This window comes from Peromyscus californicus, unplaced genomic scaffold, assembly GCF_007827085.1.
Source record: "Peromyscus californicus insignis strain IS unplaced genomic scaffold, ASM782708v3 Scaffold_9__1_contigs__length_137607984, whole genome shotgun sequence".
Lineage (NCBI taxonomy): Eukaryota > Metazoa > Chordata > Mammalia > Rodentia > Cricetidae > Peromyscus > Peromyscus californicus.
The window spans coordinates 103,523,978-103,548,554 of NW_026294617.1; the positions used below are offsets into that span (position 1 = coordinate 103,523,978).

Sequence of the window (24,577 nt, forward strand, 5' to 3'; positions counted from 1 at the left end):
CCTTCCCAATGTGATTTTTTTCTGTGCTGTTTAGTAAAAGAGAGAGCAAAGCCCTGTGTTAGGGATAGATGCACACAAAGTCACATCCAGGGACAGACGTAACACTGGGACAAATTCACAAAGTGGTCTTCAGGCCCATACAGATTCAGACTCTTGCAATAGCCAGCCAGAGGACAGACGACACTGAGAGCATCACATAGAGAGTTCAAATATGGACTAGCTCTTGGTTAAATGACACCAAGGAGAAGTGCTTTTATTTTTTTTCCTTAATGTGACACTGTCATATTATTGGAGACTCAGAGATTATTGGTAATACATTCACTCTAACTGCAATGTAATACTTAAAGATTTACTTTTAAAAGTATGGACAGTAGGATAAAATTCACCTAACAATTTAGTTAACGACATGGAAAACATGATATTTTAGTTTTCATCAAGAAGACATTTTATGTAAGATTGACATTTATTCAAATATTTTAAATTATAATATTTAAGCACTCTAATAATGATTTTTAAATTGAAGAATAATTAGATCTTTTTTAAACATGGGACAAGACAGTTAAAAACAAAACTATAGGGCCTATAAAAGTTTCTCAGCATGTTTTACCATTTCCTTCTGTTTATCTTAAAAGTCTATTATATATTGTAGTAATAGCAATATGATAAAACATTACCAAATGGATAATGGTACAGATTATATCTTTTAATCATAGGAATGCCCTTTAATCATTTTTATTATACATCTTTAATCTTTCTATCTAATTAAAGTATATTTGCATGTAGCATTGTTTCATATACATGAACTCCAGCAGGGAATTACTTGTTGTAACTTGCAGTCTATCCTTTATTGCTGGGGATATCTTTCTGTATGCAGTGAATGTGTTGCTCTGATTGATTGATAAATAAAATGCTGATTGGCCAGTAGCCAGGCAGGAAGTATAGTATCAGTGGAATAAGGAGAGAGGAGAATTCTGGGAAGTGGAAGGCTGAGTAAGGAGACACTGCCAGCCATCACCACCATGAGAAGTAAGATGTAAAGTATGTGGTAAGCCACAAGCCATGTGGCAACTTATAGATTAATAGAAATGGGTTAATTTAAGATATAAGAAATAGATAGCAAGAAGCCTGCCACAGCCATACAGTTTATAAGTAATATAAGTCTCTGTGTGTTTAATTGGGTCAGAGTGGCTGTGGGCCCGGCAGGACTGGAGATAACTCCAGATACACTTTATGGATCAGTATAATTCATCAGTATAATGATTTCCTGACTTCACCAAAGAATTTGAACAAAGAAATTCCTTAAACTTGGCATACTTTCTTCAGAAACTTCTTTGGAGTTAACAAAAACTTGAACATTTCTTGGAATCCTAGAGGTACATTAACCTTATACTTTTGTAGTATCTAAGAAGTTTTAGTTGTTTTAAAATAAAACGTTGATATTTTAGTGTGTCTAAATAATAGTTGCAAATATCCTAAGATTTTGCTTACCTACCTTGATAATACTTTTCTGAATTATGTCTTTATTATGCTTCTGTGATTTTTATCTCTGTATAGTCAGACAACCATAGTTTAGAGATAAATTTCCCAGTGGACACACTGGAATACGTAACAAGTATATGACTATAGATTTCAAAGAGAAACATGATGCTCAGTGCTATAAAGGAGTCAGCATCAGCCATCCTTAAGCTCTTTTTTTGTTGTTGAATCTTTCAATTTCTGTATATCTTCATTGCAGTAAATCTTCATGTTCTTAAAGAACAATGGTAAGAAACCTGCTACATCTGTAACTTTTTTTTCTGATCATAGAGTTGAAGATATAGTGCACTTCAGATCAGAGAACAGCTCTTCTTTGTGCTTGACTTTCACCAAAAGTTGGAAAGGGGGTGCATAGATATTAAGTGTGGCAATGAAATTGAATCTCTTACGACTAAGGGAGGTTCATGACCTGTGAACACCCATTAAGACCAGTGCTCAGTGAACTTCCATCACTCCATAGGTACTCCATGATGGCACCTGTAATTCCCAACTTTAAAGCCAGTGGGAATATTGTGAGTAGCTGAATGTTACTGGAGATGTACTCCACACCAGTTTTTGTGTCAAGAGCTTTACATTCTTAACTTCTCTCCAAAAGTACCTCACAGGATAGATGGATATATGTAAAATCTACACATATTGGTGCCATTTTTAAAATGAAGAAACAAGGATGTAAAGACATGGAAAAGGTTCACGCAGTGCTGATGGTGCCTTTGAAATCTGTGCTTTTCCCCATGTGCATCTCACTAGCTCCTCACTTGCCAGCATCTCTGTGAAGTCAAAGGTCACCATCACGGTTCCCAGTTTCTCCTCTACTGGATTTTAAAAGAAGTTCTTTGGAGGAAAACAAAGTATGGAGGGTTTCAATTGGTTGGATTTTCCCTATTTTTGACCTGAGAAGGAAGCCAGACATTTTAAAATTCTAGGTGCACAGGAATGAATGGTTCACAAATGCAAACCTAGATAGTTTTTCAGGCAATGAAAGAAGTCCTGATAAGATATATTGAAAAGCGATTACACAGCAGTAATCCCATCCGGCTGCTGACAGGCAGCTCAGCGTCTCTGCTTCCCTCCTTTGAAGTGACTTCAGCTGTCAAGGCTGCCCTGAAGGAAAACCATCACAGAGAAGAAAGGAGCTTGCTATCCTCACTTGCCCCATTCCTTTTATGCTCCCCCATACCTGAATCCAATACCTATACCCTTATCCCTGTTTTGTGGCCTAAAGAGAAATGCTATTCTCAGCACAACAGATGCAGAAGCACCTTCCAGAACTATCAATAGTAACAGTTTATAATAAGGAAAGAGCTCCAGAGACCTGAAGGAAAAGAACGTTAAATCACAGAAGGAAAAAAAAATCAACATCTGGGAGATACAAGACACCTTGAAATAAGAGAGAGAATGGGGGAAGAATGGAAAGGGTGATATGAGAAAGAAGGATTGACGAGAAAGTCGGGAGGAGAAAGGGGAGAGAGCGACAGAGGGAGAGGAAGAAGGAGAGAAGATGGAAAGACACAGTTGCTGAGTCTTTTCCAGAAAGTTTTCCAATTACAGTCTTTTCGAATATAAGAGATAATTTCATTCTAATACCTTACCATGCTGCCTGTCACACCATGTGTTGATACTTCAACTCTAATGGATGAGGATTTAACATATTAACATGTATTTTGTTGTTTGTTTTTATGATTGTTTTTGAGAGGTGGCTTTGGTTTATAAGGAAGACTTTCATTGTGTAGCTAAGGCTAGCCTTGGATTTGTAATCCTCCCGCCTCAGCTTCCTGAGCTCTGGAGTTATAGACTTTCGCCACCAGGTCCAGTTCTGAAGCCATGAACTTTAACTGTTGTTGCAATATTGTTATAACTTGACACTTGAAATTTAAAAATTAAATACATACAGAAAGAGGAAGTAAGCAGCTGGAGCCTTCTGTGCAGGAACAGAGGAGACACACTCATGTAACATCAACAACATAGATGCTGCTTCTTGATGTGAAACATACTGCTCAACGATAATGCTGTGTAGAGAAGAATTATATAATTTATGAAAATATACAATATTATTAATACATTGCTACTATTATTGAGGCAAAGAGAAATGTAGGTTATGTAAATTAGAATGGGACTTGGAGCTTTACATATTAAAGACATAAATTATTTTCCTTATAGATGTGTATATGAGGTGGTATAAAAAGAACCTCTTATTTTATTTTTATTTTTACTCTATAATGTTCAGTGTTCATCATGTACAAAATTTGAGGCGGTAGTTCATTATGGAAAACATGACATTTTAACATTATCATCAGTATCTTTGTCTTTTGGTGCATTTGTTGTTGCTGTTAAAATGTCATTTGATATACAGGTCTCCTCCATATAAAATCCTTTTGTGTCTATATTATTGTATTTATGCTGGTCACAGGTAAATCAAGGGTGGTGGCCACGTTAGAAGATCCCTTTGCTTTAATTATGTAGTAGAACAAGTACAGTCCCTGCTTTGTCTAGTTCAAGGAAAAAAGAGGAGACAGACAACACATGGAAAAAAGACACCAGAAAGCGTGAAGAGGGAAGCTGGATTACTTCTCACTGTCTTTCATTCAACCAGGGAATAGGGTTAAACATGATTTACACTCCTTTATTTTAACTTAATCATTCCAATAACTGGAAAGCAAATTACTTTTATGCCAAGAGGGAAAAGTGATTCCGAGGGAATTTTTTTTTAAAGATTTATTTGTTTATTATGTATACAGAAGAGGGTGCCAGATCTCATTACAGATGGTCGTGAGCCACCATGTGGTTGCTGGGAATTGAAGTATTTGACAAGAAATTGTTTTCCAAAATCACTCTGCCAGCAACTCTGAACTGATTGACATTTTCAAGCCCCCGGGGTCCCATCAACAACCAAAATGGTTCGTTAAAATTACAGAAGAAGCCATGTGGAAATTACTTAAGAAAAGTGTTCTGCCTTCCTTCAAAAAGAAAGAAGACAAGGACAGACCAAATGCAAGGACCCAGGCCATTTCTAAACAATAATGATTATATCTGTTTATATAAACATATCTATACAAACATAAAAGTAGCCTATATGAAAAATGTTAATATGTCAGAGGGTTTATGAGGGCAATTAAGCTAGTTTGTCATGGTTCTTTATGTTGTCTCTTTGAAAAATTTAATCCCATCCCTCAAAAATCTTCCCCCCAGTTTACATGCCTTGGGATCAGTTCCACAAGTATTCAGGGGCAGGAATGGTATTATGAATTTCAATAGTAAAGCTTGAAGTATTTTTATTTTATCTTGTCTCATTGTCAGAAAATATTGGGGGGGAGTCTATAAAAGAACTAATGACATTATTTGTTTATTTGAACTCAGAAATGTTTCTTAGTTTTTCTGTGCCGTACTGTTTTCCATGCTAACACATAATTTCAAAAGCTAAAAATATTATTCTCACATACACAATTAAAACATACCCAATGTTTTATTAAAGTCCTAATTTTAGGAGAGAGCAATTAAAATGCCACTATTTCAAATGAGAATGGGGGAGGAGTTACATATATAATCAGAAATGTTAAAGTGAATTTAATGGACATAATACTGGTTAACATGCTTTAAAATATAGTATGTGGGGAAATATTTTTCTATAAAGGAAAATAAATTTTATCTCTATGGAACAAATTCAGTTACATTTATATGGATAAAATAATTGATATTGTCCTCAATTCTCTACCACTTATATTTATAAAATATCTTTGGCAGCCATAAGGCTTACAACCTTATATAAATTATGGCCCTCATGAGCTCAGCTAAAGCCCTCTACCTCCCAGCATACTCCGAAAGGGACACTATGTAATCTCTTTAGCCTGTTTCAGTCCGTGGACAACCTTTCTGTAACACAGGACATAATTTTGCTGAACATGTTGGTTTCAACTTTGCTTTTTAGTGAATGGGTATCTTTTTTGGCTAGCTGATTCTAGAAATGTGAACAGAGCCATTACTTAAACCCCAACAAATGGAGAAGCTTCAAACATCCAGAAAGATACAGGCCTTTTTTTAAATGATATTATATTTTTGTTAATTTAAGACAAGGCAAATTGCTTCTGGCTAGGTAGAAGCTCCAGAGAATACAATGTACTAGCAAACTAGGGATGCAAACAGAAAGAGAAATATTAGAAGCCAATTAGAATCATGGATAAACAGGTGTGCAGTTTATCTGTTGTATGTGATTTGCCCAAGTAAAACCACAATAGTGGTGTTAAAGTTGAGCCCAGGCATGATGCAGACACCAAATGATGGACTTTAGTGTCACAAGAACATCACCTGCAAAGAGGCTGAGAAAGCAGGTGATTTTAGGGGATGAGATAATTATTTTGAGATTCCTTAGTGGATAGATGGAATATGTCTCAGTGGTTAAGAGTGCTTTGCTATACATAGTGACGTGTCATGAGCATGAATCCCCAGTCATCTACATAAAAATCTAGGCATTACCAGATGCACCTGTCACTCCAGCATTATAGGAGGCAAAGACAGAAGGATCCCTACCTAAGGCTTGGTGGCTGCCATCCTAGTCCCAGGTTCATTAAGAGACCCATTCTTGAAGAAATAGGGTGAAGAGTGACAGAGCAGGACACCCAATGTCTGCTTGTAGCCTCCATAGCATTCATGGCCACATGTACCAGCATATACATGAATGTATACACAAATATATATGAACGAAAATTAATCAATGAAAATAGAAGAAAAATTTTGAAGAATGAAAAAACTTAACATTCACCAGAAAACTCTACTTTGAGCCATTTACAAATTAGTAGACTGAATTTAGCCTAAACTGACTCAGTTTATGAAAAGAAACACTTGCTTAGGGAATGGTTTGTGTGAGTTGTGTCACAGCTAGGTTGTCATCATGGTTCCAGAAGTCCATGCATGTTGTCATCATGTTCTTGAGCAGATGTGTAGTTTCACATACTGTAATTTATACATAATTCCCTGCCTCCTACATTGCTCTTTGGTTCCTTAGAGTCTAAGCTTTGCTAACAACATTTAGCTTTAGCATAGTTATGATGGATGTAGTACTCTGGGTGAACCAATTTTCTGGCCCAAGTATGAGTGCTAATTAGTGAAAAAATATATCTATTCTCAAATTCTGCTTAGCAACAACATTGAGAATGAAAATTAGATAATTGCCAGTTGACTAAGTAATATCAAATTGTTCTCTCTGCACCGTTTCCTGGCTACTTTGCTGCTTCCTTTTCTTTTATTCTGACCTTCTCATAGATTCTACTTATAGATGTTGCTCCTGAACAACTCTGCCAAGAGGCAGACTGACCATAGGTTATGCAGAGCACAATTTGTTGGAGACTTACAACAGAAGCATGGTCCTGGGTGACAGTGAGACCAGTGGGATCAAAGATGACTTCATTCAACCCACTATGTACCCAGTTTTTAGTTTATTGTAATATCAGAGTCAAGCACATACCTGACACCAGGTCTGATGTGAAGGTCCACACACTGCTCATATAATTTGAGCATGCTTGGAAAATATTCAGTAAAACCCAACTGAAATAGAATTACTGTAGGGCAGTCAAGGGGCCATAATTCAGTATGGTTGCCATCATGCAAGCTAAACACACTGACCATGCTTTAGAAAGGTCATTAGTATATATTTAATTGTTAGTGTAGCACATTTCATTACAGCTTTTCTACATAGGCATATAATGTACTTGGATCCCATTGTTTCCGCCTCCTACCATTTCTTAACTCACCTTATCCTGACATATAAAGGTAGCCCATTTTTACTTTCATGCTCCATTTTTTCCTTATTTTTTCATAGTTTCTACATATCAGCAAAAATATGTAATACCTACCTTTCTGAGTCTGCATTATTTCCCTTAACTCAATGATCTCCAGTTCTATCCAATTTTTGCAAATGATTTAATCTCATTCTTCTTTAAGACCGATTAAAATTCGTGTGTGTGTGTGTGTGTGTGTGCTTGTGTGTGTGTGTGTCAGGAGGGTGTGTTTCATATTTTCTGGTCCACATGAACACATACGCTATTACCATAATTATTTTTTCTATTGTTAATAGTGTCATGATGTATATGAGTGTTCATCTGTCTCTATAGTGAATTTACTGATTCTTTGGGGTATATATTTAGAAGTGTTACAGGAAAAAAAAAAACACTTAATAGTTTTATAACCTCACCTCCATGTTAACGTCTCTAGATGATAGATTAGTTTATACTCTTACACACAATAAGTAAATGTTCCTTTTCCCTTCACCCTCACGAGTATTTGATGTTGTTTTCTTGATGAGAGTCTTTCTGACTGAAATGAAGTAGAATTGGTAAGCCTTTGATTGGCAGCTCCTGGTGGCTGAGGAAATTCAGCTCTATTCTGAATTGTTGGTTTATTGTGAGTTAGCATTATTCTTTCCTGATTAAGACTAAGAATTTAATTTTCTTTCTTTTACGTTTCAGTTTGTTTTGAACAAGAAACTGAAATTACATTTTAATATCTTCCAGGTGAAAATATCCCTCACATTTCAGCCGTATTTTAACTTGTATTTATTTGCCAGTTACTGCTTTTTCTGACAAACGTTCCCATCCCCATAGCCTGACACCTCGCTTACACAGGCAAAGATTTCTCACAGGAAAAACATTTAGCCTCTCCTCACTTCAAAATTCAAAGGTTATTGTTAATTGTGACTAGGTAAAAATAGTTTCTCAGACATCATTGAAAGAAATGCTGGTAATACAGTACGTGAGGGTTGGTGCATGGGTGACCATATCTGTTCCTCCTGGAGGGGCTCAAGTCTCTTCCAGGCTCTCTCTTTGTGCTGCTTTATCAGTTGGCCTCGCTCTCCTCTACCTTCCTTTTCCTTTGCTGATTCATTACTAATTCCCTTCCCCTCTTACTCACACTGCCCCTTGGTCAAAGCAGGGAGACAAGTTGTTTTAAACAAGAGGAGACCATCCAGTTCTCTCACTGTCCATCATGGTTAAAATGCTGACTGCATTGCACAGTTGTAAAGGCTGAGTCTTCAGCTGGCTTTGCTGCTGCCTGTATTTCCTTAGGTTTTATTGGCTGAATATTTCTCCACAGTTAGTAGAATCAAACGCATATGTGAACCGTGTTGACAAATAGTATGAAAAGCAACACTCCGTTGTTGATACTATCATGTGATATTTTACTTTTCAATTTCCATGGTTCCTCAGCTAGTATTTGGATTTAGAAACTTCAGTGAAAACAGCTATCTTTCACAGGAACTTAAGAAGCCAGATTCATTAGGCAAGCACATTCATAGGTGATTACTTATTTATTAATCTAAAACACAAGTATTCAAAATACCTTCATTAGTACAGACTTCATTTGGCAAAATCATGTCACCAAACACTCAAGTTAGCTAGTTTTACTCAGGCTTTACAAGTACAACCTTCCTTCCTCATCTCTAGTTCTGTCCTTAAAATTTATCTGCAATGCCTGTCTGTGTCACACGGCCTCTCCTAGGAGGTTCTTATCATTCTTTTTTCTTTCTTTTCATTTATTCTTTTAGTCTTTCACATCATGCATCTTGATCACATTCATCTCCCTGTTCCTTTGTATCTGTCCTCTGCCCTTGTAACCCCTCCCCCCCCAAAAAAAATAAAATTTAAGAGAAAGAAAGAAAAATCTCATCATGGAAGCCGTAGTGTGACACAGTGAGTCACTCAGTAAACCCTTTTATCCATATATCTTTACTTGCAAGTGCTCATTGCAAAGAGTCATTGGTCTGGTTTGAGGCCTCTAGTTTCTCCTACACCATTGATACTGGGCCCTCACTGGGACTCCAGGCAAGGTGCAAGGGCCACTCTCCCGAGTGCTGCAGCTGGTGAGGGGCAGGGACAGCTTTCTTGCTCTTATGATCTCAGGACCAGATACCCCACCCCACATAATCTCTCCCCACCAACCCACACTACCCATACGGCAGACGAGGGATGGGACCAAATCTCCCAAGCTCACATTCTCCGCTGGTTCACCCACATCTCAGTCAATAGGGTCAGCCTTAGTGTGCTGCCCAAGTGAGGTGCAAAGCCTGCTTTCCTCAGGGCTGCAGCTGGTAAGTGGGAAGATCAGCTCCCTCACCAGATAGAGGCAGCAGAGGTGAAGGAGGAGGGCATCTTTCCCTTGCCCCACCACCACATGGCAGATGAGAGAGGTGATAACAGCTATGCCCCTCTCATGCCCTCAGGGCTGGCATACCTGTGCCTCTGTCTATAGGGTCAACTCTACTGTGCTGCCCAGGCAAGGAGCAAGGCCCTTTCTCCCTGCTGAGGAACTGCAGCTAGTGAGGGCTTAGGTAAGCTCCCCGAGCCTGCTGCTGCAAGAGGAAAAGGGAGGAAGGTAACTTTCCTCACCCACACTACCACATGGCAGATGAAAGGAGCACAATCTATTCTCCCATTATCATGCCCTCAAGGCCAGCTCACCCATGCCCCTGTGAACAGGGTCCACTCTGTTGTGCTGCCCAGGTAAGGCGTAGGACCCTCTCTCCTGCGTGCTTCACTCAATAATGGGTAGGACCAGTTCTTGCTACTGTTGGAGCCAGTGAGGGGCGGGACCAACTCTTTACAGCCCTATTCCTTGGGCCTTCGGTGGTATCAGGAGCCACTGACAATCAACACAGACCCAGGCTGCAACAGAGTCATGAACCCAGACATGGGCCCCGGCAGAAGCTCAGGTCAGACATCACCATGGCCCTGGGTGGCAATCATACTACCCACCTTAACCCGCTCCTCACTACTTTTATCTCTTCAGATATGCCTCTGTGCCCAGAAAATGAACCATCTCTCTTCCATACACACTGCGTATTTGCTCACCATAATAGTTCCCGGCTGACTGCCCCAGGCATGTGTGTGGGTCTCCTAGTCCCGCCGTCTGTCATGGTGCCAGACAGAACCGTGCTTTCTCTTACTTACCATTCTTGGCTCTCTATCTCACACAGAATCTAAGCTTAAATATTTCCTCACATAACATTTCTTTGAACTTCTTGACCTACAAACATTTAAGTTCCCGTTTGACCCTGTCATCAACACTGTTTAAGCACCTAACATACTAAACTAGCTGGATATTTACCTTGACCTTTATTGCTTGGTTGTAAACTCCCTGAAAGACAGTACTGTCTCTTGTTCATCTATATTTTATGGACAGTTTATTGGGAGGAGAGGGAGGAAGGTAGAAAGGAAGGAAGAAAGGAAGGGGAAGGAGGAGAGTTAAGGATAAAACAAAAGGTGACTGAAATATGATAGATGCTTGATTTAGCCCTTAAAGAGAAAAACGTCAATATTTTTATAGTAAGGCACCATAGTATAAAGGGAATGGGTATATATTTAAACTTCCATTGTAATGAAAGAAAATAAAAGCAAATTATCTTCATTGCAAACTATTCCATACTTATGTTCTGGTTTGAATTCCTTCTTATGAGAATTGCATAACACTTTGATATTTAAATTTGAGATATATACATTGCTCTGAGAATATATTAGTTCATATTTTACTGATTATAGGATGCCATTAGTAATAGAGAACCAAATATGTTAAATAAAGTCAGATTAAACACATAAAATAATTGTAAATTATTTCACAATTTGAGTGAAGTTATGAAAAATGCCTACAAAGCATCAACTGTTTCATACAGTTTTTCATTATCTAAACAGCCCAAAGTAATTTTAAAAACCTACCATTATCACACTATATATGAGGAAACTAAAATACTAAACAGTCAAATTGCACCTGCTAATAACACTGAAACTGAAATTTGTAGCTATACAATCTCACACTAGAGAATATGGCCAATAAAACTTTCCTTGGTGACCAAGTGTTCTATATCTATATTATCTTACTTGATGGCCACTACCCACAAGCAGCATTGAATACAGAAAATGTAGCCAATAAAATTAAGAGGCTGAGTTTATATTAATATAACATTTAATATAAATGGCTGCTGGTGACTAGTGACTACTATTGTGACTGTTTAGCCTTGGAGCCTGATTCTTTAGCTCTAGATTCTACCACCTCCTCCACTTACCAACCAGGATGTTGGAAAAGTATTGACATGGTTGCTATTGATTGTCAGCTTGAAAGAATATAGAATCACCTGGAAGACTGGGCTGTTGGCATTCTTGTGGGGAATTACCTTGATTGCATTGGAGAAGACAGAGTTCTCCACTGTGGGTAGTGTCATTCTCTGGCTGGGATCCTGGACTGTATAAAGTGGAGATAAGGGAGCTGAGCAGCATCATATGTTCATCACTTCTGTATTCCTGACTGTGGATGTCATGTGATGAGCTGCTTCAAGCTTCTGCTTCCTTGGCTTCTCCACCATGGTAGACAACAACCTTGAATTGTAATACAGAACAAACCTTCTCTCCATTAAACTGGTTTTGTTGGAGTAGTCTGTCACAACAGCAAGAAACTCACACATAGTCCTGACAAAGTATAAACTTCTCAGTTAGCTAAATATAGATATCTTTTCTTTTACTAAAAATTTTAAATGAAGCCAACAACTTTCCTGTGTACCCTTTCATTGAGCAACAAAGAGAGCTCAATGCTAATGGGAGACACGTGGAATAAAGTTGAACACAACTTTCATTCTTTTCCTTAATTTTGATTCTGTTTTCTTTACATTGCAAAGTTTCCTTCAACATAATGCTGAACATTTAACTTTAAAGCTTCTATAATATGTATTAACTTTTATTCCCCAATAATTTAAGAAATATCAATGTCATCTCAAGAGTGATATGTTTCTAAAATGTTTTACAAAACACTTTCAGTATTCAAAATAATAGTTGGCATTAATCAAGATTCTGTAAACAAACAGAGCCAATAGGAAAGATGGGGATGATTAAGGAATTACCTTATAGAGTTGTGACTGCCACAACCTCAGCATCCATAGGGTAACCTGGCACCCGGCAGGCTGGAGACACAAGAAGGAAGGGTTGATGTAGCAGTTCAAGTCAAAAGACATTCTTCTGTTTTCAAGTAAGATGTGCTCTTTCTATCAAGTGGCTGGCTGGACTGATCCCATGAGACCCACCCATATTGCAGAGGGTAATCTGATTTATTCATAGTCAACTGACTTAAATATTGATCTCACATAAAATTTCTCTCAAAACCTATCTAGAATACAGTTGGATGACATATCAGGGTAGCTTGCCTTAGCCAAGTTGACTTGGTTCATCCCACAGTTTTGGATGTACAGCAAATTGTATTCTTCTGTGATTGTATTCTAGCACACTGGAAGGGAACTTGACTAAAGAAAACTGCTTTATATAATCAGATGGAACTCTGTCACTAGATAGAGCTTTCCAATTCAATTTTATATTACATGGTTCCATGGTATCCTAAAACATTCAATACTATAATGTCTTGTGTTCTATAAGGGTATGAATATGTATCTAAAGACTATAAAGTTTGCCATTATCCTAGTGAAAATAGAACAGTGATTGATGAGTGCTAACTCCATCATTGCTCATAATTAAGCTGTAAAACATGCCTATGTATTAGGTGAAGTAGGAGAGAAGAACAGAAACAAAACTAGATGGGACAATACTGTACCATATGTACCATAATTAAACCAGAAAAATAGCTAATCACAAAAGAATAATCAAATATTTGATAGTAACTCTCCTATTTACATTTTATGTATGAAAATCAAGTGTTGAATTATATTTCGTCCTTGATTACAAACTCTTACCAATTAACACTATTTAAAATTGAGTGACAGTGTTTGATTTGGGCTGGTTTACAGTTTCACACCCAAAACAGCAACTCGGTGCTTCTCCAACATCCAAAGGGATGAGGTTTTAATTAATAAGACTGTTGATTTGGGAAATGAGTTGGAGGCAGCTGTTTGATGGGTTTTATAAACGTTCTATCATGCCATCAATATCGTGCTTACCTCATAGCCACATTGATGGGTCCTCAAATGAGACTGCGTAGCTGTGTGTTGCCCAGGCATGCTGACAGTTATGTGACTTGTTCCTGCCACTCCTTGCCATTGGAATTCCTTGGTATAGTCCCACTTGTGTAGAAGAAGGTGCTCCACTCAGTGCTTGTCACTCACCAAGCTGTCTGCATGTGTCTGCTGTGAAACAGGAAATCTTGTGTGAGATATGGATTACCAACTGCTGGCTGCTGCCGCCTTTGTTCAGGTAATCTGTGGAAGAGAAAGCAGAACTCCAGTGTGTAGCTAGAGTTTTCCTGCCTGGCCCACAGTCAGGACAAACTCTCTCACCCGCCAGTCCCACAGCCACTCAGACCCGACCAAGTAAACACAGAGACTTATATTGCTTACAAACTGTATGGCCGTGGCAGGCTTCTTGCTAACTGTTCTTATAGCTTAAATTAATCCATTTCCATTAATCTATACCTTGCCACATGGCTCGTGGCTTACCGGCATCTTCACATGCTCTTTCTCATCATGGCGGCTGGCAGTGTCTCTCTGACTCAGCCTTCCACTTCCCAGCTTTATTCTCCTCCTTGTCCCGCCTACACTTCCTGCCTAGCCAATGGCCAATCAGTGTTTTATTTAATGACTAATCAGCAACACATTTGCCATACAGAACATCCCACAACACCAGTGCATCTGCTTTCTGACTAAGAAGCAAAGCTGACCCAGGCTGGGAGAACTGTTCCTGGAGCTTCTGGCTTTTCCTTAGGCTACAGCAGCAATGCTTCTTGTAACAGCCTGTGTAATGAGCTTGGTGGTGTCTGGAGCTCTTGGTTAAAATTTACATCTCTGGCAATTGAAACCAATTTTGTAGTTCTAGGTGAGTAACCGTGAATGCTCCTCTCTCCTGCTTCATGGGCATTTAACAGAGAATGGGAAAAAGAGGACGCAAATAAAACGAATTATACTGGCATTCTCTCTTCAAGATGGCCTGCTGACTTCAGCCCTGTTCTTTCCACTCCTCTGTGTACTGCCAAAATGAGTGATGCTCAGCACAGCGGCTGCGAAGCTCTGTGCAAAAGCCCCTCTCTCAGGGCTTTCCATCAAATATTGTTGTGTCCTAAGATCACCCAATGTTGGAAGCTTCTAATATCTATTCTTTCAGTTTTCTTGGGGGAAGGAGGAGCAGAGTCTCATGTAACCCAGGCTAGCCTTAAACTCACTGTGTAGTAGAAGTTGAAGTTGAACTCATGATCTCCTGTCTCCACCAGCCAAGTGCTGGGATTATAGGCAGATATCACCACATCTGGGTAAGATGTCTAATTTTTATTCCTACACTTTGATTTCCCAGTCATGGACATTTAAAGTGTGTGTGTGCATGTGTGTGTGTGTGTTTCAGAAAACTATGAACAGTATCTCTTTTTGTTTGAACATAAAATAACCCCACACAATACTGACATAGCCAAGCCTCCCATGTGGTAAACCCAGCTTTAGTGTCCCAGTGTATTGTTACTACTGGCATTTTTTTTCTTTCTGCTCAGTGCTTTCTAGAGCTTGCTCCTCTCCCAGATCAAATATGAGTGTGACATTTGTTGATTTCCTGAGCTACAGTGTTATTTAAAGTTGTTAAGCTCCATTCTTACTAAACAATGTGATAATATATGTAAACTTCTTGCTAGACTGACCTCCTCATAGTAGCCAATCACAGCAGACAACACTCACCAGCCATGTCCCATGGACTTGAATTTAACCCACAGTTCAATACTAAGTGTGAGTCACTTTTCTTCAGTCAGCCTTCAGAGTGACACGCAGGTTTCTGCACTCTTTATGACCGCTCTTTTCTTTTTTTAATGTCCTGTGTTTGTGTGTGTATGTGTGTGTGTGTGTGTGTGTGTGTGTGTGTGTGTGTGTGTGTGTGAGGCACACATGTAGGTAAGAGGAAAACCTCAGTCCTTGCCTTCCACCTTGCTTGAAACAGAGCTATCTTTGTTCTTTGCCACTGAATATACCAAGCTAGCTGGCCCATACTTAAGGGAAGTCTACTGTCTCAGCCTTCTACTTCATGGTAGGAATGCTGGGATCACAGATGCTATCATATCCAATATTACGTGGATTCTGGAGCTCCAAACTCAGGTCTCTACACCTGACAGCATCATCTCCCCAGCTGATGATTTCTCTTTGTATGCAAAGTTCTTCTTTTAGGAGAATTCAGTTCAGCTTTCAGCTTCCGAGTGCTTCCAAGTGCTGATAAAGGCTTCTAATTTCAGTAAGTTGGAACCAAAAGGTGCCAGGGATCCTTTTATCCCAGGCTCCTTACACTTGTTGATTTAAATTTTTTCCTGACGGTGATAGTTCTTTAGTTTATCACCATTAGTCACTCAAATGTTTTCTGCACATGTTGGATGGGTACACAATATATGGGACAGTGCAAAGCAATCCTAGAGAGTGTTTCACTTACTCATTATGTTGTATTGATTAAGCAATCTCATCTGAACCCAGTAGCTACCAAATGTTTTCTAAAGAATATTTTATGATATTTAAGATTCATGATTCATACAAACATGATTTTCCTATGAAAGCTTTTCATATTACTTTGTTATTAGTCCCCAATAATAACCGTGATTATTGGTCAAATGGTAGTTTTAATTTTTCTAGCTCTCTAAATAAAGAGATACCAAGCTCCTATCTCTTATTAAAATCCAAAAGGACTATGAAGAACTGTGTACAACACCCAGAAGGAAACACCTCTCTCCTATGGAAGCAGCTAGTTCTTAGTCACTAGAGAAATCATTAATAAGGCTTGCCCATCCTTACTTGAAAGAGCATGGTTCCTGTCAGTCAAGAACTAATTTTGACACTTACCATGTCTGTGTCTTTCCCAGGTGACTCTCCTGCATCCCTCTCTCTATCTTTCATGTTCCTGGGCTTGTTACTTGGAGAGGGGAACTTCTACCCCTCGTTCTTCATGAGACTCCTAGTGCAGTTTTGAAATATTATCAACTTTTTGTAAAACATAGTTATGTCACACAGTGATGGGTTTCTGCAGTCTCTATGGATCCTCAGCCCATGCACTTCCCTTCACAACTCCCATGCCATCATGGATGTCCATTCAGCCTCTTGGATGAGTTTAAAAAGGGAAAACCAAGGAGCCAGATGATGAGGCCGACCCACAATGGTGTTCTCTGCCTACAAACCAAAACTCCTTTGGTTACGTTAACAGTGTGAATAATAATCACTGGACTAGGACACTATAGTTAACAGACACTTCATTCACATTAAGGTGTGTAATTTTTTATTTACTTATCTTTCACTTATTCTCTGTGTCTTTCAAATCATGCCACCCATCCCACTCATCTCCCTCCCCACCCCAAAATAAAGCAAAAGAAAATTTAAGAGGAGGAAAAAGAAAAAAGAAGGGGAAAAATCTCTTCATTGAAGCTGCAGTGTGACACAGTAGCCATGCAGTAAACTCCTTTATCCACACATTTTCACATGCAGGCATTCATGTCAAATGATTCAAAAAGAATCATTGGTCTGGTTCCCGGACCCTGGTCTCTGTTGCACCATCATCGATGGGCCCTCATTGGGATGCTTCCTGGACATTCCATTGCTGCCCTGTGTCATGGAGATACTGTAGCTCCCCTGCTCCATCCTCTCCCCAACTCCCCCTCCCCCAGGCTCCAGCAGATCACAGATGGGATGGGTATTAGGGTGGAAGGCATGCAATATTTAGTTAATCATAAAGAACTCTTACTCCCCATTGTATACACTGAGAAGAAGCTTGCCCAAGGTTCTGCCTGAAACTTCATAGCCGCTTGGTTCGCCCATTTTATTTGATCTATTTACAGTTAGTCTCAGCTCCCATCAGTCCAGCAGTCTCTCAGGGGGATTTCTGCTCATTGCTAGAGGCTCATAGTCCCATTAGCTGTGTTTGCAGTTGCGCCCTTGATCTCAGCGGAACCTCGTCTCCTGGTCTAAAACTAAGCATCCCTCGGCTTCAGTGCAGCTCAGATGGAAAAAAAATGGTTCTCTTTATTTATTTTTAACTTTTCATAAAAACTAGGGCCAGCTATTCTAGAAACTGAAGGAAGAAATATAGAAGTTTTTCAGTGTAGACATGTGTTATGAAAAAAATCCACATACTCTTTTCACTTTTGAAATATTTTTTTTTTCATTTTGCTACAGAGGCAGAATGGATTCTGTCTTAGAATGTTCACCCCAAACTCCATTCCCTGATGACTGAAAAATGTTGTTCCCTAATATTGTCACTTAGGTTTGAAATGGAGAGTTTTATAATTTAAGTAAGAAGGTTCAGCCCATTGTCATTGTTTGACACATCTATTCAAAACCTTTTTATCACACTGTAATTCAGAACACCAGCTCTAGCCTCAGGACCCTCTGCATGCTCATCACCAGAGATCCCAAACAACATGTGCTTGGGGGTTCTACCTATTTAGTGGTTTTCACCAGAATAGACATGAAAACAGGAAATAAGACCTGCTGTGCATGTGACACAGTCTCCAAAGCAAAGGCTGAGGAATGAGGAGAGCAGTGTCATGTGTCATTTTTCAGCTCTTTATCCCAACATTAGTTGAAGGTAGCTGGATTTCTCTTCACTATCTGGTGTTTCCATTTAAGCCTAAGCAGAAAATTCAACCATATTGAGGTCTGCAGTCATAAAAGGAAGATGGGTTTATGTCGTGTTTTCAGATAATACGGCTATCATTTTTGGTTGTTGTTGTTTTTGGTTTTGTGGGGGGGTTGTTTGTTTTTGTTTTGTCTTTTTTTTTCTCTAGAGTTGGTAAATTGGGGTTCCCTTAAACATCTTATTGAGCCAGCAGGACAACTCAACAGGTGCTTACTGGCCTAACAATGTGAGTTCAGTCCCTGCATCCCACATGGTAGTAGGAAAGGACTTCCCAGAGATGTCCTCTGATCTCTCTCTGTCTCTCTCTGTCTCTCTGTCTCTGTCTCTGTCTCTGTCTCTCTCTCTCTCTTTCTCTCTCTCTCTCTCTCACACACACACACAAGCAATTAAGTAAATATGTTTTAAAATCTTACATATTACTATTAGTCAAGACCAGACAACAAGCAACAGGCTAGAAAAAGTGTGTTAAGACTGCCATAATTCTGATTACCCTGCTGAACCTGTAATTGACTGATATTGTGTTTCCAATGTATATCTAATATATTATTAACTCTTTTAACACTGACTGTCTGGTAAGAAATGTGTGTTGCCTCATTTTGTGAAAATGAGAAAATGGAAAAATAGAAAGGAATTTTCCATTTGTGTTTTCAGCCACATAATTTTTACAGGCTAATTTCAAAGTAAAATATATCTAAGCAAAAAAAAAAAAAAGATGTGGACTGGAATCTCAGGGTTACTGATAAGCATATATCAGTCACACTGAATACTGCAATGATATAGTGGTAAATAATAACAGGAAAAACATAATTTACCATTAGTAGCTCAGCTCACTTAATACCTTAGTAGCCAACAGAGCTGTGAATAACATAAGAACTACATTAATACAACTTTTACGGTTTTAGTTCTCATTCCTTTATGAGCATTTTAATTTATGTTACCATCAATTATAATTAAGCTACTTTTGAGAATCTCTGTCTTAGAACCTAATAGCAAGACACATCAGAAAAGACTGTACTCAAAAGTCCATGGGAATGGACGGTATTGGGATGACATCACAAATGTTAAGGGGAGGTGGCCAGCAAGATGCAGGGAGAGTGCATGAATGATTGCTCTCACTGGTGCAGGAGAGGGACAGCAAGGCAGCACCACGGAGAGGACATCGGCTGTAGTGGACACCACAGGTGCCTCCCCTGAGACCCCTCTGATCAGCAATGGCTCTGTCTTCCCAGGGCCACGCGCACAGTGTCTGTAGAATATTTGAAACCCTATCTGTGGTGACAAAACACACACACACACACAAAAAAAAAAAACAATACCCCAGCAGAAATTATCTACCAAACCTTTATTTCCTCTACTATATACACTAAACACTATAATAAAACAGTCCAAAGAGAAATTTCAGAAACAAATTTGTCTCAGCTTTGGAATGCATCAAAATGTACATCTTAACACTGGAAAGAATAATTCAGGCAACAACAAGTGAGTAGGCTTTTGTTTATAGGTAACTATAACAACATATCGTAAATATTCCTATAGAGTCAACACCTATCCTCATTTTCGCAAACTGTCTTCTTTCAGAATATTTATTGTTTTGTGAAAATAAATCTGAGCAATTGGCAAGAAGTATGGCTTTCCATGTTCTCGGTGGGGATTATCTCTTCGCACTCCTTCACAGACATCTAAAGGGACTGACACATCAGTCCAGTGAAAGAGAGAATAAGAAAGCAACTCTACGATGCTGGCAAATTCCAACCTACCAGGAAAAAGGAAGGCAAATGGGCGATGCACCATGCCACCTGCCCTGAAGCAGCTTTAGGTGCCAGCTCCAAGCTTTGCTTCACTCTAGTTTGAGCTTCTCCATTTGCATTCAATAAACAGGGAAGAGAAGGGACCGAAGGGATGATGGGTAAGGAGGAAATGGTGGTGCAGAAATTGTGGGAGTAGCCAATCAATGACTGGTCAACCTAAGATTCACACCATGACAGGGAGCTCATGTCTGATATTGCCTGGATGGCAGGAACGAGAGGCTGAATAGCCTAGAGACCTAAGATAGAGTCAAACACAGCTGGCCAAAAAAAAAAAAGCCAATTATGCTTAATGATATTCTGCTATACTCATAGATCAATGCCTAGCCCAGCCACCATCAGAGAGGCTTCATTCAGCAACTGATAAGAGCAGATGCAGAGATCCACACCCACATTAGGCAGAGGTTGGGAATCCTGAGGAAGAGGGGGAGGAAGGATTGTAGGAGCCAGAGAGGTCAAGGACACCACAAGAAAACCCACAGAATCAACTAACCTGGCCTCATAGGAGCTCACAGAGACTGAATCTGCAACCAGGGAGCCTGTGTGGAACTGACCTAGGAGAAGTGACTAGTCTTATTGCAACTTGATATGTCATGTTTGGTTGATATCCCTGGGATGACTGTCCTTTTCTGAAGGAAAAGGAGGAGGAGTAGATGGAGGGGAGGAACTGAGAAAGGAGGAGGGAGGGGATGTAATACATGAGAGAAGAATAAAAAAAAAGATGTAGGAACATGGTTATTAACTCCCATTGTCTAAAATTTATAAAATACAATATGCTCTAAATGTTCTATTTTATTTAATCGTACACCTCACAAAAAAAATCCTGTGAAGTTAGGGTATTATTACTGTCTACTTTACAAAGGGGTGCTGAGGTTCAGGGTAGCCTACTTGACCAAAGTTTCAGCTTACCTGAGAACAAAATCCAAGCCTGCACCTTTGGATCCTTTTCTTTCTCCCTCTCTCTTCTCTCTTTCCCTCCTTCCCTCCTCATTCCCTTCCTTCCTTCTTTTTCCTTTTGTATTTTCTTTTAGGCTATGTAGCCTACACAGGCTTTACACTCATCACCAACCCATCTTAGGCTTTTCTTAACATCATCATATTGGCTGATGCATTCTGTGATTTAAAAAAGGCAGACTCCTTTCCCTGCAGCCAGAGATGGAGGTATCTGTCTGTGCGAGTAAAGTTGGGTGGGGAGTTTCTCACTCCCAGGGTGTTTAAGACAGTAGACTTATCTATCAGAGATCATCTGGGTATGTTTATTTTTCTTTCTGAGTCTAAATTTGGTTCTTACCACTAGAAAATAAGCTAAAAATCTTAAGAGCTAGGTGTAACAAAATACCTGAAATACATAAAGAAAAAAGCTAAATGAAAAGAAAACTTGCTATATAAAATCAAAGCAGTAATAGCTGTTTTTTGGAGTGGACGTGTAGGGACAATAATTTATGATAAATATTAGGGAAAAGAATACATTTCACTATGCTAATTTTCTAGTTTCATTTAAAGCTATGTATAAAGTTCAATATTTTATTATATATTAATTCTATATTTTATCTGCCTATCTGAATCGCTTCATAATATCACATGTTAATTATAAATCCTAAGCTGTTAAGAAATGATCTAGTGCTGTAGACCCAGTTTTCTACAAGGATGAAACCCCTAATTCTTAACCCAATACCAGTTGGTGAGCCCTGAAATCATATATAGACAAGTAACACTAAACAGATTGAGAAGTTGTATTTATATATTTATGTGCACACACACATGCGTATGTTCATGTAAGCACACGTGTGTGTGTGTGTGTGTATGTGTGTGTGTGTGTGTGTGTGTGTGTGTGTGTGTGTAAAACAGTATTGATTAAAGAAAAATGTCTAGAATTTGATAGGAATCCATGGGAATAGTGGGAGGTGTTTGAGTGAAGAAAAGGGAGAGTGAAATGTGATTATATTTTAAGTTCAAAAATTTAAAAAATACAAAGTGGTTCATTGTTAGAATTTATCCAAGTCAAGAATTGTCATTGTTAGAATTTAGAAAATATACTAATAAAAGGCCAAAATCACAAGTACATTAAAGCCTACGACTTCAAATTTTAAAGAAACCTAATATTGGTTAAATAGTGCCTACATCTTATTTTAGTATACCTATATGAGTCATGCCAGCCATAAGATCTAGTTATAGCAATTAATATGAATTTTACTCAACAATTTTCTTCATTGTGAGCTGAAACTGCTTCACAGTATAATTATAAACATCCTTTGAAAGTAATAAGCTAAAAATGAAGTGAAGAAAAGCAGCTGGAATGATGAATAAACAATTGTATTATTAGCTCAGCTTCATTTCATAAAGATATTCCTACTTTTGAGACTTAGTATATCACAACATTTCCTATAGAGTTGTTTGTCCTAAATCCTCATGATGCTTTGTGCCCACCAGTACCATCACCTGGACTACAGTACCCACCATGTTTGAATGCTAAAGAAATACAGTTTCTATTAAATTAAGTAGTAGGGGTTTTTCTGGAAACTGCCATCTTAAGTTTCAATTTATTTCATATGACTTAGAGTTGAGACACAAATGTGATCCACATGAGTTTGAAATGAGATACTTTCATATTGTCAGTCTAATCCAGGCGCAAAGACACTCAGTTGCTTGACAAGCACTTCCTAACCACAGCTAAAAGGAAACATTCTGTTCATGAATGGAACTTTTTGTTGGGTTAATAGCTACAGAATCACTAAATAGACATAAATCTGAAACTCTTCATAACTTGAATTTTTTTCAAAATCACATAACTGCCAGGCTTGAGGAGAAGGCTGATTTGGGAAAGCACTTGCTGCTCAAGCATGAAAGCCTGAATGAGGACTGTCAAGACCCACATTAAATCCCTCATGGCCAGGCATGGTAGCCCATCTCTAATCATAGTTCTGGAACAGGTAGGGCGGGCAAAGACAGGAGGATCTTTGAAATTCATTGCCCAATCAGCTTGTCTGAATGGATGAGCTCCACCTTCAGTGAGAGACTCTGTCTCAAAACATAAAATGGAGAGCAACAGAGGAAGATACTCACATTCAATCTCTGGCCTCCACATGCATGAATGCATAGGTGCACACATGCACATATGCAAACAAGTACACACACTACACAAAAAGAGAGAAAAGGCATAACTACAAAAAACCTTAGGTTTCTTAAGTATGGCAATTGTGACTATAGAGGAAAAAATTAATCTTTATAGATTGATTCATATAAAAGAGAGAGGTAATATTTTCAAATTAGTTGAAAGAATTTTAAATTTTCCCAGGGACTATATTTTATTGTGAGATTCTAACTGCTGTTACAAAGGTATTGTTAGGGATATTTTCTGTAACATGGCTTGTTTCTAGGGTAGTAATGTCAGGCATAGTCTAACATTTAATATTAAGTATATTTTCTATTTTGAATAAAGAGACTTAACATGAAAAAGTTTTAAACTGATTTAATAGTATTCTGTGGTAATATTGAGGACAGAAGGAAAAATATAAATTTTACTTTGAAGTATGCATACACTGTCTCATGGGATATTTGTGTCTTTAAAATGGGTCCATAAATTAGAGAATTTTAAATGTGCCCACAGAGCTGCTTCTCAAAATTTGACCTGAAAATTATTTATCATATGAAGAATCCATTAATCATATAAAAGGGTATTCACATTGGTAGATGTGGTAATTTAGAAATTCCACATGAAATCTTAATTATTAAACTATAGGTATAAAGAGCTTTGCATTGTGAAGCAACTCTAATTCTAGCACTTGGAAGACAGTACAGGAGACCAACCTGGATTACGTGGAATGTTTCCAAAAATATAAAATCTAAGTTTCAAAGGGATTAATTCCCTTCCCCAAAAACGAACAAAAGAGAATGTGATAGAGACAAATCTTCCTTTTGATGGAAATTGTTTGTAAAAACGAGCCACTTAGTGTGTGATTTGTAGCCCTTTTTCCACAAGGAAAACTGCATTTAATGTAGAACAATAATTGTCATAGATGTTAACCAATTGGGGATCAGTGAGGAAATTGTAAGGACAAACAGCAGGGTTTGATGACCAAGAAAGATCATCCACAGGCAGGAATTTTAATGTTATTTGCAAGGTTGACCAAATTCAGTTGTTTAGCGAAGGGCTGATATTCTCTGATTTGGAGGGAACAATACAGTCTGTTCAGCTCACTGCATCCTTCTTTGGTCTAAAGGTCTTCTTCAGAGTCAATGCTCCTACTAGCACAACATCAATGATGATATGAATGATTATTAATTTCTTTGTCATTCATATTTATTTTTTTAATTTTAAATTCATTTGTTCCCTTAACAAGAGTTATATAATCTGAGTAGAAAAGGCAAATTTTAACACAATTGTCTAAATTTCACATATATAAGTTTATCAGTTTATAAAGCAGAAAATAAAAGCATCTTTTCCTACAATTATTACCACCATAGAAACAATCATCTTTAATAGTTTCACATAGTGTCACTTATTTTTCTTTTATGAATATGCTGTGCTATTCATTCATTTAACAATTTTTTTTAAAAAGTGTATTATGTATGGACCTCATACAGTTTTAAGTGGTATAGATATAGTAGTGAACAAAGACCCTCTCCTCATGGAACCTAAACAATTTTGTCATAAACATTTTATGATACAATAGTCACTCTGCT

General features: G+C 38.3%; 1 protein-coding gene and 1 long non-coding RNA gene across 2 annotated transcripts in view; one reads left to right on the top strand and one right to left on the bottom strand.

Annotated features, from left to right (window-relative positions):
* Positions 1–24,577, top strand: part of Arsj (arylsulfatase family member J) — a 72,030-nt gene that overhangs the window by 36,065 nt on the left and 11,388 nt on the right. The window lies entirely within an intron of this gene.
* Positions 1–24,577, bottom strand: part of LOC128106273 (uncharacterized) — a 146,335-nt gene that overhangs the window by 15,438 nt on the left and 106,320 nt on the right. The window contains exons 2-4 of the long non-coding RNA XR_008216643.1: positions 13,451–13,636; positions 12,407–12,466; positions 11,687–11,888 (exon numbers count right to left, since the gene is read on the bottom strand). This is a non-coding gene — a long non-coding RNA (uncharacterized LOC128106273). The remainder of the gene's footprint in view (positions 1–11,686; positions 11,889–12,406; positions 12,467–13,450; positions 13,637–24,577) is intronic.